This window comes from Macrobrachium rosenbergii, chromosome 2 (assembly GCF_040412425.1).
Source record: "Macrobrachium rosenbergii isolate ZJJX-2024 chromosome 2, ASM4041242v1, whole genome shotgun sequence".
Classification (NCBI taxonomy): domain Eukaryota; kingdom Metazoa; phylum Arthropoda; class Malacostraca; order Decapoda; family Palaemonidae; genus Macrobrachium; species Macrobrachium rosenbergii.
The window spans coordinates 88,557,280-88,573,353 of NC_089742.1; the positions used below are offsets into that span (position 1 = coordinate 88,557,280).

General features: G+C 36.0%; 1 protein-coding gene across 6 annotated transcripts in view; it reads left to right on the top strand.

Annotated features, from left to right (window-relative positions):
• The window catches only part of mtgo (miles to go), a 520,265-nt gene that overhangs the window by 112,022 nt on the left and 392,169 nt on the right, over positions 1-16,074 (top strand). Inside the window, exon 1 of one of the 6 annotated variants that reach the window (XM_067122041.1) lies at positions 15,954-16,074. This exon is cut by the window's right edge and continues 293 nt beyond it. The exons of the other annotated variants lie outside the window; for them this stretch is intronic. The gene's annotated coding sequence lies outside the window, so the exon portion shown is untranslated. Of the gene's footprint in view, positions 1-15,953 lie in introns of those variants that run through there. 6 annotated transcript variants of the gene reach the window in all.

Genomic DNA, 16,074 nt, shown 5'->3' on the forward strand with positions numbered 1-16,074 from the left:
GAAAAAGAGGATTAAGATCTGAGAATGTTGGAGATATTAGACGAGGAATAGGGAAACTCCAAATCTGGAGGATCTAGTTGACCTGACACACGAACTGTCTGTGCTCTTTGGTTGTTCGTTTTATTCTAATTTGAGTTGAGCAGGCTGGCTTTGTATGAGATATGTAGGTGCAGTCATGCTGTCTGCATAATCTTGTAGCAACATATATATATATATATATATATATATATATATATATATATATATATATATATATATATATATATATATATATATATATATATATATATATATATATATATATATATATATATATATATATATATATATATATATATATATATATATATATATATATATATATATGTGTGTGTATTTGTGTGTGTGTGTGTGTGTGTGTGTGTGTGTGTGTGAATATAAGAAGGCCCATAAAACACTATTTGAACGTTGCAACCATATATTTCGAGCACTTTATTCTGTGCCCCTGTTCACTGGTAAAATATGGACAGATGAAATGTTACAGGAGTATATATACAAAGCATATGTAGGTGTGGCATTAAGTCTTCGATGGTATGCAGGTGACTGTTCCCAAGAAGGAGGGAAAATAAACAATTCCCTAGTGGTTTTTGGCCTCATTAACTCCTGTTTTGCGAATGGTCTGGTGGTGGTGTTTCTTGGAGCACCTGTTTGAGAAGAGGTTTAAGGATTAACCCGTCGATTTCATCCGCTTTCCAATGTCCTCCTGACAAGTTCATATTGTTGTTTGATTGATGATAGCAGATTCCAGCATCTTTCTTTTGCATGGACAGCTACTTTTGAAAACCAGCTCTGCCCCGCTCCAATTTATGGAATGGCCTCTATCCCTGATATGTAGAAAAATCCCAGAACTCTCCGAACCATACCATACCGATCTTTTGTGCTCTTAATCTTTGCGAGAGGGACCTGCCCGTCTTTCCCACGTAAATCAGAACAGATATGCCTTCACAGTATATAGAAAACCCACTTTTGCTGTTTCCTATATTCATTTCTTAAACTACCACGATGTCTCCATAAAGATCATGGTAGGGTGCAACTTATTCCTCAGGGGGCTTAGAATATGTTCAAATGGGTACCTAGGTAAAGAATTCAACATGATCCGCCAACATCTAACGCAACTGCTCTACCCACCAAACATTATCAAGAAGGCTAGTAACAAAGCGAATAAAATATACTACAAAGGTCCCACTCACAACAGACAAATAGTTTCTAACAACAAAATAAAGCTTCCGTACGACGAAAACATCCAAAAAGCCACAGAACAACTCAGGTCTAACAATCCTTTTATCTTCCATTATCCCAAATCCATCAGGAGCTCGCTCATTAACGTATACTTTAATAAAAAAGGGAAGAAGCCGGAGTTTACAAGATTCCGTGCAGCAGTTGTAATGAGATTTATGTGGAAGAGACGGGCACAAAAGATCAGAGGCCATTCCATAAATTGGAGCGGGGCGGAGCTGGTTTTCAAAAGTAGCTGTCTGTACAAAAGAAAGATGCTGGAATCTGCTATCATCAATCAAACAACAATATGAACTTGTCAGGAGGACATTGGAAAGCGGATGAAATCGACAGGTTAATCCTTAAACCTCTTCTCAAACAGGTGCTCCAGGAAACACAACCACCAGACAAATCGCAAAACAGGAGTTAATGAGGCCAAAAACCACTAGGGAATTGTTTATTTTCCCTCCCACTTGGGAACAGTCACCTGCATACCATCGAAGACTTAATGCCACACCTACAGATGCTTTGTATAAATACTCCTGTAACATTTCATCCGTCCATATTTTACCAGTGAACAGGGGCACAGAAGGAAGTGCTCAAAATATATGGTTGCAACATTCAATTAGTGTTTTATGGGCCTTCTTATATTCATATTACACTGTGGTATTACAGTAAAGACACTCATATATATATATATATATATATATATATATATATATATATATATATATATATATATATATATATATATATATATATATAATATTATTACATTCTGGGGCCGGTTGGAGAAATGGGGGTTTGATTATCTTAATTAACTGCCTTGAAAGCTAACACAAAACACCCAGAATGTAAGTGGTAAATGGAATGACTTATCTTGATATCATATCTAATTGAACAAAGAATTGGAGGTCGCCATGGTTGAGGGGGAAAATTAACCAGTTAGTTACTTTAAACTGAATTTATTTACAAAGGAAGCAATCAGGAAATTAAGATGAAAAGGCTGATGGTGCAGCAAGCAAGCACATAAAATGTGGCATAAAATTAGACCATGTGTAGCAAATTGCTGAATATAAAAGGCTAATGGTTGATACTTTGTAGATAGTGCTCTTGTGGGTATCAAGGGAGGAACTGTCAAGTGTCCCGGACTACTAATCAGAAGATTTTGACATTGGCAGGATGGCAGTTAGACGTCTAGGCTAGGTTTTTTTTGTTCTAGGCAGGGGCACAGTCTGTCACAAGGGCTGGATAACAGGTTCTGGAAGAGAATTCCAGGTTAGCATTCAAAACCTAATGAGTTTCTCTCACATGAACTTGATTATGTACCCTGGAGGAATTGATCAATTAAATTTAATTAGCCCGTGGTAACACTATGGAGGGAGTAATCTAATTCTGATCACTGAGTTAATTTAATTGGAGCTTAGGGGCGAATCATGGGGCAGCTTGGTTGGTAGGTTTGATTTAACAAAGGGGCTTTGTTTAAGAGAATGAAAAGTTGGAAATTCGGAAAATGGAGAGAAATTCACGAGAAGAAACAGGAAACTGGCTTGGGGCTGAATGCTTCCAGACCTACCTTATTTCCTTTTGCTTAAAGCTCGTCATGGGATGAAATGGCCACCCGTCTTGCATTTCGTTCCACCCAGAGAGACGGGGAAAAGTCCCAACAGGACGCAGTGGTGGTTAGCTGAGGAGTGTGTGCTCCCACCTCGCAGGGCATTGCGTCTGCTTTGTTGTTTTGCTTGAAATCCAGGACATCGGCAATCTGAAAGCAGTCACACAGCCAGCTAAAGGTCATAGGGAAAATAGTTCTTATAGTTAAGGACTTAAGAGTTAGGATCATAGCCTACTTACAACCCGGATTCGTCCATATGTCTGTAACGGCTACCTAACCACCCCCCCTTGAAAAACATACGATGATGGGGGCTAAGGAAGGGTAGTATTTACTCCAAATCAGGCTATCTGGGGAGTTTAGGCCTACCTCAGTTCACTTCTGTCATGGAGTCTTCTCCGCTGCTGTTAAATTTGAATTTCTATCTAACAGGATAAAAAGGGACGAATAGAAATATATATACAGTAGAACCCCGGTCCTCGACTGTACTAGAACTCGAAATAATCGGATTTCAACACAAAATGTTGAGTAAATTTTGCGTCGGAGTTCAAACAACAAACCGGAATCCGACCCGATGAATCATATGATGTTTGTAGAAAAAAGAGTTTCGGACGGCTGCCGCTAGTTGGCGTTGTTGGTGGTGTTCTTCCCATGCTTATTTAAAAGCATTTAAAGCCCACACATGCTGCTGCTGCTGCTGTTGAAAAACAAGCCATATTATCACATGAAATTAATAATACAGTATTTATAAACCGAATTACTGTATGCCTGTTATCATAAAATTAAGAAAAATTTCCGAAATTACGTCGGAACTCGGCAGCCTGTGGCAGATATAAACAAACCAGAGCGCCGCCCTGGTGGTGTATCGCGGTACTAATTACATAAACATTCTGCCACAGGCTGCCGAGTTCCGACGTAATTTCGGAAATTTTTCTTAATTTTATGATAACAGACATACAGTAATTCGGTTTATAAATACTGTATTATTAATTTCATGTGATAATATGGCTTGTTTTTCAATGTGATCATTATTAACAACAGTTTTCATGTGTACCTGTTACAGTACATTCTGGTAGTGCCTATAAGGCTACTTAGCCTAGCCTATGGCTCTCGGTATATGATCGGTAATACAGCCGCATTGGTCATAGGCCAACTTTTTTGATACAGTATGCATTTAAAAATGTAAAAGTGCTTTGATACAGTAAGTTATTCAACTCTGAACCTATTTAATTGTAATTTGTGTAAAGCTTTGTATAAAAGGCAAGGTTGGGGTAATGACTGGTGGTCAGGAATGGATTAATCCATTTTCAGTTATTTCTTATGGGAGAAATTAACTCAGAATTTGACAAAATCGAATCTCGACACTTCTTCTGGAACGAATTAGCGTCGAGAACAAGGTTCTACTGTATATATATATATATATATATATATATATATATATATATATATATATATATATATATATATATATATATATATATATATATATAATATATTGTGTGGAAGAGGCTAGGACGTTCATTCACAGGCATCTTCCAGGGAAATAGTGATTTCAGATGTTACTTTTTGGTTTTCAGTAAGTATTTTTGGGGTGAGTGTTGCTGGCCCCAACGTCTGCCCATCGTATATGTCGACGTTGTTTGTCAATTATTGGCAGTTACCAATCCAAATAATAATTTAATCCTAAATTTGCTTATTTTGCTATATATATATATATATATATATATATATGTATGTTTATATATATATGTTTATATATATATGTAATTCTAATAGCCACAATGCCCTCTTAACTTCTCGAATTCTTCGCGCTTTTTTGGATAAGCTTGTAACTACGAAGCCGATAGATCCAAACGGAAGAAATTGAAGAGACTGTGATGGCCGGTCGCGGGAAACGAACCCTCGTACCGATATCCAAGGAGGTCGCGTTGCCGACCTGACCGCGACCGGCAAACGAACCCTCGTACCGATATCACAAGGAGGTCGCATTGCCGACCTGACCACTCCCGCGACCGGCCATCACAGTCTCTTCAATTTCTTCTGTTTGGATCTATCGGCTTCGTAGTTACAAGCTTATCCAAAAAAGCGCGAAGAATTCGAGAAGTTAAGAGAGCATTGTGGCTATTAGAATTACATATGTGTCTGGTAAAAGTGACCAGTAGATTCTACATTTTTATATATATATATATATATATATATATATATATATATATATATATATATATATATATATATATATATATATAGTGAAATAAGCAAATTTAGGATTAAATTATTATTTGAATTGGTAACTGCCAATAATTGACAAACAACGTCGACATATACGATGGGCAGACGTTGGGGCCAGCAACACTCACCCCAAAAATACTTGCTGAAAACCAAAAAGTAACATCTGGAATCACTATTTCCCTTGAAGATGCCCGTGAATGAACGTCCTAGTCTCTGCCACACAATATAAAAATACACACACACACATATATATATACATATATATATATATATATATATATATATATATATATATATATATATATATATATATATATATATATATATATATACAGTATATATATATACGTTACAGTAAGACTGTGAAACCAGAGATTTCAAATACATGAAATTTTCAGGGAATTCGTGAAATCACCAGTTCACTTAGAGACATTTCACCCCCGAGGAGCTAGTACTAAACTCAGCGAACCAGTGTAGATGAATCACTGTTTGGCTGTGTTTAATACTTTCTCCTCATGAATCAGATGCTCCCAAGTGAATTGGTGATTTCAAGAATTCCTGAAAATTTCAGGGATTTTGTGAAATTCCTGGTTATATATATATATATATATATATATATATATATATATATATATATATATATATATATATATATATATATATATATATATATATATATATATATATATATATATATATATATATATTCACAGAGCCTCGATGGCTCAGTCGGTTACAGCAGCAGCTTCGGACTTCAGAGGTCTGTGGCGCTGGTTCAATCCGCATGCCGGCGGATCAGAGAGGCAGACACTTTGCTATCCGTGTAGACATCCCGGGATTATATATGTAATCAACGGATAGGTTTGCTTAAAAGCAAATGGATGTTACAGACTAAATACACACACAAAACAAAGCCACTACAACACCTTCTAAAAACATAACAAACATCTCACACGTCTCGAACTCTCGCCATACCCGCGCAATAACTTCTCGCTGCTGGGAAGAAAGGGCGTTGGGTCTGGTATGATACATGAAACATACGTACCGGGGTCTAAGCGATGTCAGGCAGGGCAGCCGATCGAGACCACAGGTCTACCCCAAAGCCAAATCAAAAAGTCCTTCAAAAGAAGGCATCGTGCGTACCCCATACAAAAATGGGAATAAAAGCACGTTAAAAGAAAAAGAAGACGAAGAAGATATATATATATTCACATGACATGTTTTTGTGCTTCCTTTCCGTATATTGGCGTTATCACCCCGTTATGTTTGGGTATTACCGGAAATGTATTTGGGTGGAGTGGGCGGTGTTCCTACTGAATTGATAGGATGGACCAGAGACATCTCGGAAGTGTGGATGACAAGCCGGGCAGGAGACCATTCAAATGTGTGCAAGGTCGGAACATAGCATGCTTACGAAAGACCTATTGATTATACGGCGCTGTAACTGAGAGAACGTTTCGGGAAAACTTCTTCTAATAATGGAGAGAGGGAGGAAAAGATTAGGTCCATCTAGGGGACAGAAAGATAACGAATTTAGCTTCTACAGAAGCTGGAGCGGTAGACAGAAACTCTGTCAGATTGACCATAGCGATTCTACAGTTATTGTGTTTGTGGCTGTCTATCCCGTATCTACATAGGATGCCCAGCCTCCCTTCCCTCCTTCCCCATAGTCTGGAGATAAGACTAGACATGAATAATGCCCTGAGTAATAAGTCACTCTGTACTTACATTTCGTAAGAATGATTGATAAATGGAAATACGCAGCACAGTACATACTCAAATGAAAATGAATGTGAACAAATTTTACCATGCAAGTTGCGTACGTTCAGTGACTCATTTGAAAGATGAAAGCGTTTAGGTGCTAACATTATTTTGAAGTCTCTCAGATTCTTTCTAAATGGAAAATGAATGTTGCCCAAATCCCCCTCTTGAAGACATTCAGTTTTGTAGGCGTACCATGCAAAATGCTGGTATTCATGCGTACATGCTTGCCGGAAAAGGATTCTTGAAATGTGTTGAGAAATTGTCCCAAATTCAATCTCTTTGATGTGTGTCTGAAACAGCCAGGAACTTTTATGAATTGATGTAGGAGATTAATCTAATGGGATGTGTCCAGAGAGGGACTTGCATCCGCCACTTTACGCCTGATAGTTGACTGTTCCATCATGGCTAGACTTGCATGTAAATAGAGCGTGAAAATAATCCGATGATTTATATTCATATTCTGTTTCTGAAATGTTCACCGGAAACGCTCTTGATCTCTTTTTCCTGGCTCCAATTAAGCCTCTACTTTATAAGTCAAGCTCATGCTTTTTTTTTTTTTTTTCATGAAAATTAAAGTATATAAAGTTTTATTGTACTTTCTCAGATTCTTTCCTACATTTCTTTTACCTTAAACGAGGTCATCCCGGCATTTTATGTTCTTTTTGTTTAGTACTTAAGATCTTTTGAAAACCACTCTGGTGTCAAGTTTGATCATCTGTTATGAACTCTACATTTTGTAATATACTGATGTGGTCTTCAGGCCTTCATTTAATGGTGATTTTCAGACATCTTTCTACCGAAATCCTTTTAACTTATTGTTTAGTACTTGCTTAGTAATGTCAGTTTAAAGCAAAAACATCTATCCAGTCTTTCTAATATTTTCTCGCTCTTCCTTTTTCTCCAAACCATGTTTTCAGACACATCGGTGATAACGGGTTGTGTCGCCAGTTGTTTTGTTATGTTATGCGTTCAATTATTCCGTTTGTGGGACAGGGCTCAAGTCGTCCTTCTCCTCACATGAATGACGTCCCACTTTGATTTCGTCATTATGTTATTATTCCCTGATTTCAGTAATCGTGTTTTTGTTATATTTAGCCCGTTGCTTGTTGTATCAGTTTCTTTAAAATATTCTTGAGCCAACACAGTACTTAATACTGAGATTTCCAAGTATTTTTGATTAAATGGTACAGTAATTCCTGCGTTTGACATATGAAAAGTTCAACAAGGTCTCTACGCAGTATTGTGTTATGGAAAATGATACCGGGATCAATACTCATGAGATTGGAAGGAATGAAGTAGACTCTACTGGTTAGTACAAACATTTTTGAGGTGATTAATACTTGGTAAAATATTTTCTTTTCTTCTCTTGTACCGCTTGCGTTCATAGTATGTATTATTAGATTTGTTTACGCCATTTATATATTTACGCCTTTAATTTTCAGGTCCTTATTTTTCCCTAAATTTCGAGCTTTTAAATGTAATTCTGCCATAGTCTGTGTCGGTCCTGACGTCAACATTTCATCAAATCAAAATGAATATCGCTGAGGCTGATACTGCTATCAGTTACTGGAGCTCTATTAACAATCTTTAGGTTTGTATAGAATGCGCTGAAATTAGCTAACTGTCCTGGATAGTTCATTGAACTGAACTACTGTGAGAGTTTTTGCACTTTTCTCCAAGTGAATCAAGTGGGCTCTCTTATCATGAACCGGGAACCTTGTTATCACCCTTCCCGTTCAGCCTTTAAGTTGTGATTACTTTTGGGGGGAGGGAACTTTTCTTTTTACGAAAAATACCACCATTTTCAAAATGAATTGGGCCATAAAACCATTTAACAGTAACATTTAAGTTATTTTATCAACCTCCCTCATATAAATCTGGCAGTGGTTGGTGTATATGTATTTCATGTACCGAGCTTATTTACGTACGATTTTTATTGCACTTCCTACTAAAAGTGATTGACAGAAGATGCTAATGACTAAAAGTGATTGACAGAAGATGCTAATGACTAAAAGTGATTGACAGAAGATGCTAATGACTAAAAGTGATTGGCAGAAGATGCTAATGAATAAAAGTTATTGACAGAAGATGCTTATAACTAAAAATGATTGACAGAAGATGCTAATGACTAAAAGTGATTGACAGAAGATGCTAGTGACTAAAAGTGATTGACAGAAGATGCTAATGAATGACTAAAAGTGAATGGCAGAAGGTGCTAATGAATGACTAAAAGTGATTGACAGAATATGCTAATGAATGACTAAAAGTGATTGACAGAAGAAGCTAATGAATGATTAAAAGTGATTGACAGAAGATGCTAATGACTAAAAGTGATTGACAGAAGATGCTAGCGAATGACTAGAAGTGATTGACAGAAGTGCTAATGAATAACTGAAAGTGATTGATGGAAGATGCTAATGAATAAAAGTGAATGAGAGAAGATGCTCATGAATGACTAAAAGTGATTGACAGAAGATGCTAATGACTAAAAGTGATTGACAGAAGATGATAATGAATGACTAAAAGTGATTGACAGGAGATGCTAATGACTAAAACCGATTGACAGAAGATGCTAATGACTAAAAGTGATTGACAGAAGATGCTAGCGAATGACTAGAAGTGATTGACAGAAGATGCTAATGAATAACTGAAAGTGATTGATGGAAGATGCTAATGAATAAAAGTGAATGAGAGAAGATGCTCATGAGTGACTAAAATGATTGACAGAAGATGCCAATGACTAAAAGTAATTGATATAAGATGCTAATGAATGACTAAAAGTGATTGACAGAAGATGCTAATGACTAAAAGTGATTGACAGAAGATGCTAATGACTAAATGTGATTGACAGAAGATGCTGATGACTAAAAGTGATTGACAGAAGATGCTAATGAATGACTAAAAGTGATTGACAGGAGATGCTGATGAATGACTAAAAGTGATTGACAGAAGATGCTAATGACTAAAAGTGATTGACATAAGATGCTAATGAATGATTAAAGTGATTGACAGGAGATGCTAATGAATGACTAGAAGTGATTGACAGAAGATGCTAATGACTAAAAGTGATTGACAGAAGATGCTCATGACTAAAAGTAATTGACAGAAGATGCTAATGACTAAAAGTGATTGACAGAAGATGCTAATGACTAAAAGTGATTGATAGAAGATGCTAGTGACTAAAAGTGATTGACAAAAGATGCTAATGACTAAAACCGAGTGACAGAAGATGCTAATGACTAAAAGTGATTGACAGAAGATGCTAATGAATGACTAAAAATGATTGACAGGAGATGCTAATGAATGACTAAAAGTGATTGACAGAAGATGCTAATGAATGACTAAAAGTGATTGACAGGAGATGCTAATGAATGACTAAAAGTGATTGACAGAAGATGCTAATGAATGATTAAAAGTGGTTGACAGGAGATGGTAATGACTAAAAGTGATTGACAGAAGATGCTAATGAATGAATAAAAGTGATTGACAGAAGGTAATAAATGACTAAAAGTGATTGACAGAAGGTGCTAATGACTAAAAGTGATTGACAGAAGGTGCTAATGACTAAAAGTGATTGACAGAAGATGCTAATGAATGACTAAAAGTGATTGACAGAAGGTGCTAATGAATGACTAAAAGCAGTTGGCAGAAGATGGTAATAACTAAAAGTGATTGACAGAAGATGCTAATGACTAAAAGTGATTGACAGAAGATGTTAATGACTAAAAGTGATTGACAGAAGGTGCTAATGACTAAAACTGATTGACAGAAGGTGCTAATGACTAAAAGAGATTGACAGAAGATGCTAATGACCAAAAGTGGTTGACAGAAGATGCTAATGACTAAAAGTGATTGACAGAAGATGCTAATGACTAAAAGTGATTGACAGAAGATGCTAATGAATGATTAAAGTGATTGACAGGAGATGCTAATGAATGACTGGAAGTGATTGACAGAAGATGCTAATGAATGACTAAAAGTGATTGACAGAAGATGCTAATGACTAAAAGTGATTGACAGAAGATGCTAATGACTAAAAGTGATTGACAGAAGATGCTAATGACTAAAAGTGATTGACAGAAGATGCTAATGACTAAAAGTGATTGACAGAAGATGCTAATGACTAAAAGTGATTGACAGAAGATGCTAGTGACTAAAAGTGATTGACAAAAGATGCTAATGAATGACTAAAAGTGATTGACAGAAGATGCTAATGACTAAAAGTGATTGACAGAAGATGCTAATGAATGACTAAAAGTGATTGACAGGAGATGCTAATGAATGACTAAAAGTGATTGACAGAAGATGCTAATGAATGACTAAAAGTGATTGACATAAGATGCTAATGAATGACTAAAAGTGATTGACAGAAGATGCTAATGACTAAATGTGATTGGCAGAAGATGTTAATGAATGATTAAAAGTGGTTGACGGGAGATGGTAATGACTAAAAGTGATTGACAGAAGGATGCTAATGAATGACTAAAAGTGATTGACAGAAGGTGCTAATGAATGACTAAAAGTGATTGACAGAAGATGCTAATGAATGACTAAAAGTGATTGACAGAAGGTGCTAATGACTAAAAGTGATTGACAGAAGGTGCTAATGACTAAAAGTGATTGACAGAAGATGCTAATGAATGACTAAAAGTGATTGACAGAAGGTGCTAATGAATGACTAAAAGCAATTGGCAGAAGATGCTACTAACTAAAAGTGATTGACAGAAGATGCTAATGACTAAAAGTGATGGACAGAAGATGCTAATGACTAAAAGTGATTGACAGAAGATGTTAATGACTAAAAGTGATTGACAGAAGATGCTAATGACTAAAAGTGATTGACAGAAGATGCTAATAACTAAAAGTGATTGACAGAAGATGCTAATGAATGACTAAAAGTGATTGACAGAAGATGCTAATGAATGACTAAAAGTGATTGACAGAAGATGCTAATGACTAAAAGGGATTGACAGAAGATGATAATGACTAAAAGTGATTGACAGAAGATGCTAATGACTAAAAGTGATTGACAGAATATGGTAATGACTAAAAGTGATTGTCAGAAGATGCTAATGAATGATTAAAGTGATTGACAGAAGATGCTAATGACTAAAAGTGATTGACAGAAGATGGTAATGACTAAAAGTGATTGTCAAAAGATGTTGATGACTAAAAGTGATTGACAGAAGATGCTAATGTGTGACTAAAAGTGATTGACAGGAGATGCTAATGAATGACTAAAAGTGATTGACAGAAGATGCTAATGACTAAAAAGTGATTGACAGAAGATGCTAATGAAAGGTAAAAGTGATTGACAGAAGATGCTAATGAATGACTAAAAGTGATTGACAGAAGCTAATGAATGACTAAAATGAACAGAAGATGCTAATGACTAAAAGTGATTGACAGAAGATGCTAATGACTAAGAGTGATTGACAGAAGATGCTAATGACTAAAAGTGGTTGACAGAAGATGCTAATGAATGACTAAAAGTGACTGACAGGAGATGCTAATGAATGACTAAAAGTGATTGACAGAAGATGCTAATGACTAAAAGTGATTGACAGAAGATACTAATGAATGATTAAAGTGATTGACAGGAGATGCTAATGAATGACTAGAAGTGATTGACAGAAGATGCTAAATGACTAAAAGTGATTGACAGAAGATGCTAATGAATGACTAAAATTGATTGACAGAAGATGCTAATGAATGACTCAAAAGTGATTGACAGAAGATGCTAATGAATAAAATTGATTGACAGAGAGATGCTAAAAGTGATTGACAGAATGACTAAAAGTGATTGACAGAAGATGGTGCTAAAAGTGATTGATAAAAGACTAAAAAGTGATTGACAGAAGATGCTAATGAATGACTAAAAGTGATTGACAGAAGATGCTAATGAATGACTAAAAGTGATTGACAGAAGGTGCTAATGAATGACTAAAGTGAATGACAGAAGAATGCTAAAAGTGATTGACTAAAAGTGATTGACAGAAGATGCTAATGACTAAAAGTGATTGACAGAAGATGCTAATGACTAAAAGTGATTGACAGAAGATACTAATGACTAAAAGTGATTGACAGAAGATGCTAATGACTAAAAGTGATTGACAGAAGATGCTAATGAAAGGACTAAAAGTGATTGATGCTAATGACTAAAAGTGATTGACAGAAGATGAATGACTAAAAGTGATTGACAGAAGGTGCTAATGAATGACTAAAAGTGAATGACAGAAGATGCTAATGAGTGATTGACAGAAGATGCTAATGACTAAAAGTGATTGACAGAAGATGCTAATGACTAAAAAGTGATTGACAGAAGATGCTGAATGACTAAAAGTGATTGACAGGAGATGCAAATGTGACTAAAAGTGATTGACAGAAGATGCTAATGACTAAATGTGATTGACAGAAGATACTAATGACTAAAAGTGATTGACAGAAGATGCTAATGACTAAAAGTGATTGACAGAAGATGCTAATGAATGGTCAAAAGTGATTGACAGGAGATGCTAATGACTAAAAGTGATTGACAGAAGATGCTAATGACTAGAATGATTGAAAAGATGCTATTGACTAAAAGTGATTGACAGAGGATGAATGACTAAAAGTGATTGACAGAAGATGCTAATGACTAAAAGTGATTGACAGAAGATGCTAATGACTAAAAGTGATTGACAGAAGATGCTAATGACTGAAAGTGATTGACAGAAGATGCTACTGAATGACTAAAAGTGATTGACAGGAGATGCAAATGAATGACTAAAAGTGATTGACAGAAGATGCTAATGACTAAATGTGATTGACAGAAGATACTAATGACTAAAAGTGATTGACAGAAGATGCTAATGACTAAAAGTGATTGACAGAAGATGCTAATGAATGGTCAAAAGTGATTGACAGGAGATGCTAACGACTAAAAGTGATTGACAGAAGATGCTAACAACTAAAAGTGATTGACAGAAGATGCTAATGACTAGAAGTGATTGACGGAAGATGCTAATGACTAAAAGTGATTGACAGAGGATGCTAATGACTAACAGTGATTGACAGAAGATGCTAATGACTAAAAGTGATTGACAGAAGATGCTAGTGACTAAAAGTGATTGACAGAAGATGCTAATGACTAAAAGTGATTGACAGAAGATGCTAATGAATGACTAAAAGTGATTGACAGAAGATGCTAATGACTAAAAGTGATTGACAGAAGATGCTAGTGACTAAAAGTGGTTGACAGAAGATGCTAATGAAAGAATTGATTGACAGAAGATGCTAATGACTAAAAGTGATTGACAGAAGATGCTAGTGACTATAATTGGTTGACAGAAGATGCTAATGAATAAAATTGATTGTCAGAAGATGCTAATGTCTAAAAGTGATTGACAGAAGATGCTCATGAATGACTAAAAGTGATTGACAGAAGATGCTAGTGCCCATATCACCATCCACTTGTAATAGCTCTGTATAAGGTCTCAAAAAGATTGTCATAGCTCTTGCTGATATAAAGCAGAGGAACGTTCGGTTGCCACAAGGCGAGTTATATAAATGCTCCCTTCTTTCTTGAACCTGGTTCCTTGTGATTTTCCTTTCTCTCGTTACCTGAATTCCCGATATTTCTGCTGCGAGCATCGCTAGTTTTTGTTTTCTGTTAAAGAAAACTATTGAGATGGCTTTGTATGCCTGTCCGCACTTTTTCTGTCCGCCCTCAGATCTTAAAAACTACTGAGGCTAGGGGGCTGCAAATTGGTATGTTGATCAGCCGCTCTCCAATCATCAAACGTAAGAAATTGCAGCCCTCTAGCCTCAGTAGTTTCATTTTATTCAAGGTTAAAATTAGCCATGATCGTACGTCCGGTAACTCTATATGACATGCCACCACCGGGCCTTGGCTGAAAGTCTCATGGGCCGTGGCTCATACAGCATTGTACGCTGTACAGAAAACTTGATTGTGCCGAAGAAACTTCGGCGCATTCTTTTCTTGTTTCCTTCTTCTGTTGAGCAAGCACAACTTCAACCTTTTTGAAAAGAACGTGTGACTTCGGTCTTTCGGCGCGGTCAGTAGCATCTCCACTGAACACATTAATCGTAGAATTATGGTAGATGTCACTTTTATCTTATCTGAGACTACATTTTGGTATTTCATTTCTGCTCTCTCTCTCTCTCTCTCTCTCTCTCTCTCTCTCTCTCTCTCTCTCTCTCTCTCTCTCTCTCTCTCTCTCTCTCTCTCGTTTTTTTTCTCGAGATAGAAACGAGTCTCTCTCACGTGTTTTTAGCTTGAAGTGCATTGTGTGAATAAACTTAGTTTCTCTTGTACATATTGTAAAGGCTATAAATAGAAGCGAAACCCATGAGATAATGAAAAAGAACAGAGAAAAACGAGAAAGAAAGAAAACGTTGGCGAAGCAAATACTATGAAAACAAAAGAAAAGTTTGTAAGGTGAAAATTATTCCCTGAGCTGAAAAGATTTTTTCTTTCTTCCTTCTCGAAACGGAGTCTTTTTATTTGCCGCCTGTGAACATTCTTACACTGAGTGACTTCCTTAGAACGGAGAGCTGCTTTTCTTTTGGAAAAGTAGGGTACTCGCCATGTGAGCTAATTATGTGCGAAATATTTCCAGTATTAAGAATAAAAGCATTGAATTACATCCAAAAACGATTACTTGTGGTTTCTTATTCACATTTCTTTTTATATATATATATATATATATATATATATATATATATATATATATATATATATATATATATATATATATGTACTATATATATCTATGTATTTGTATTTGTTCCTATCAATGATATATTTATTGCGTAAATGTCCGCGTGACCCACAAAGCTGCATACATCGTAGACATAACTGAGTTTTCAGGTAATCAAAGACCTTAGCACTTCATAGGCAACATCTCATTTTCATGTGCACATACAGACAGATGTTTGGTATTGTCGGGTCTAATTAGAGTTTTTGTCAGTTTGCGATTTGTAACTGGATTTTTTGAACCATTAAGTACATCGTTATAGCTATTCAGATGAAGCAGCGACAGTAGGCTTATCCGACGGAAACTTGATCTTCGTCAATTCTTAAATTTTATAGAGATATGTCAAAATTGTCGGCAGTCTTTTACCTTTGAGAAACCAGCATTCTCTTCCATGAGGAATTTTGTGACGAGTAAAGCAGCTTGAACAGTGTTGCCAATGCCAGTGCAAGATGTGCA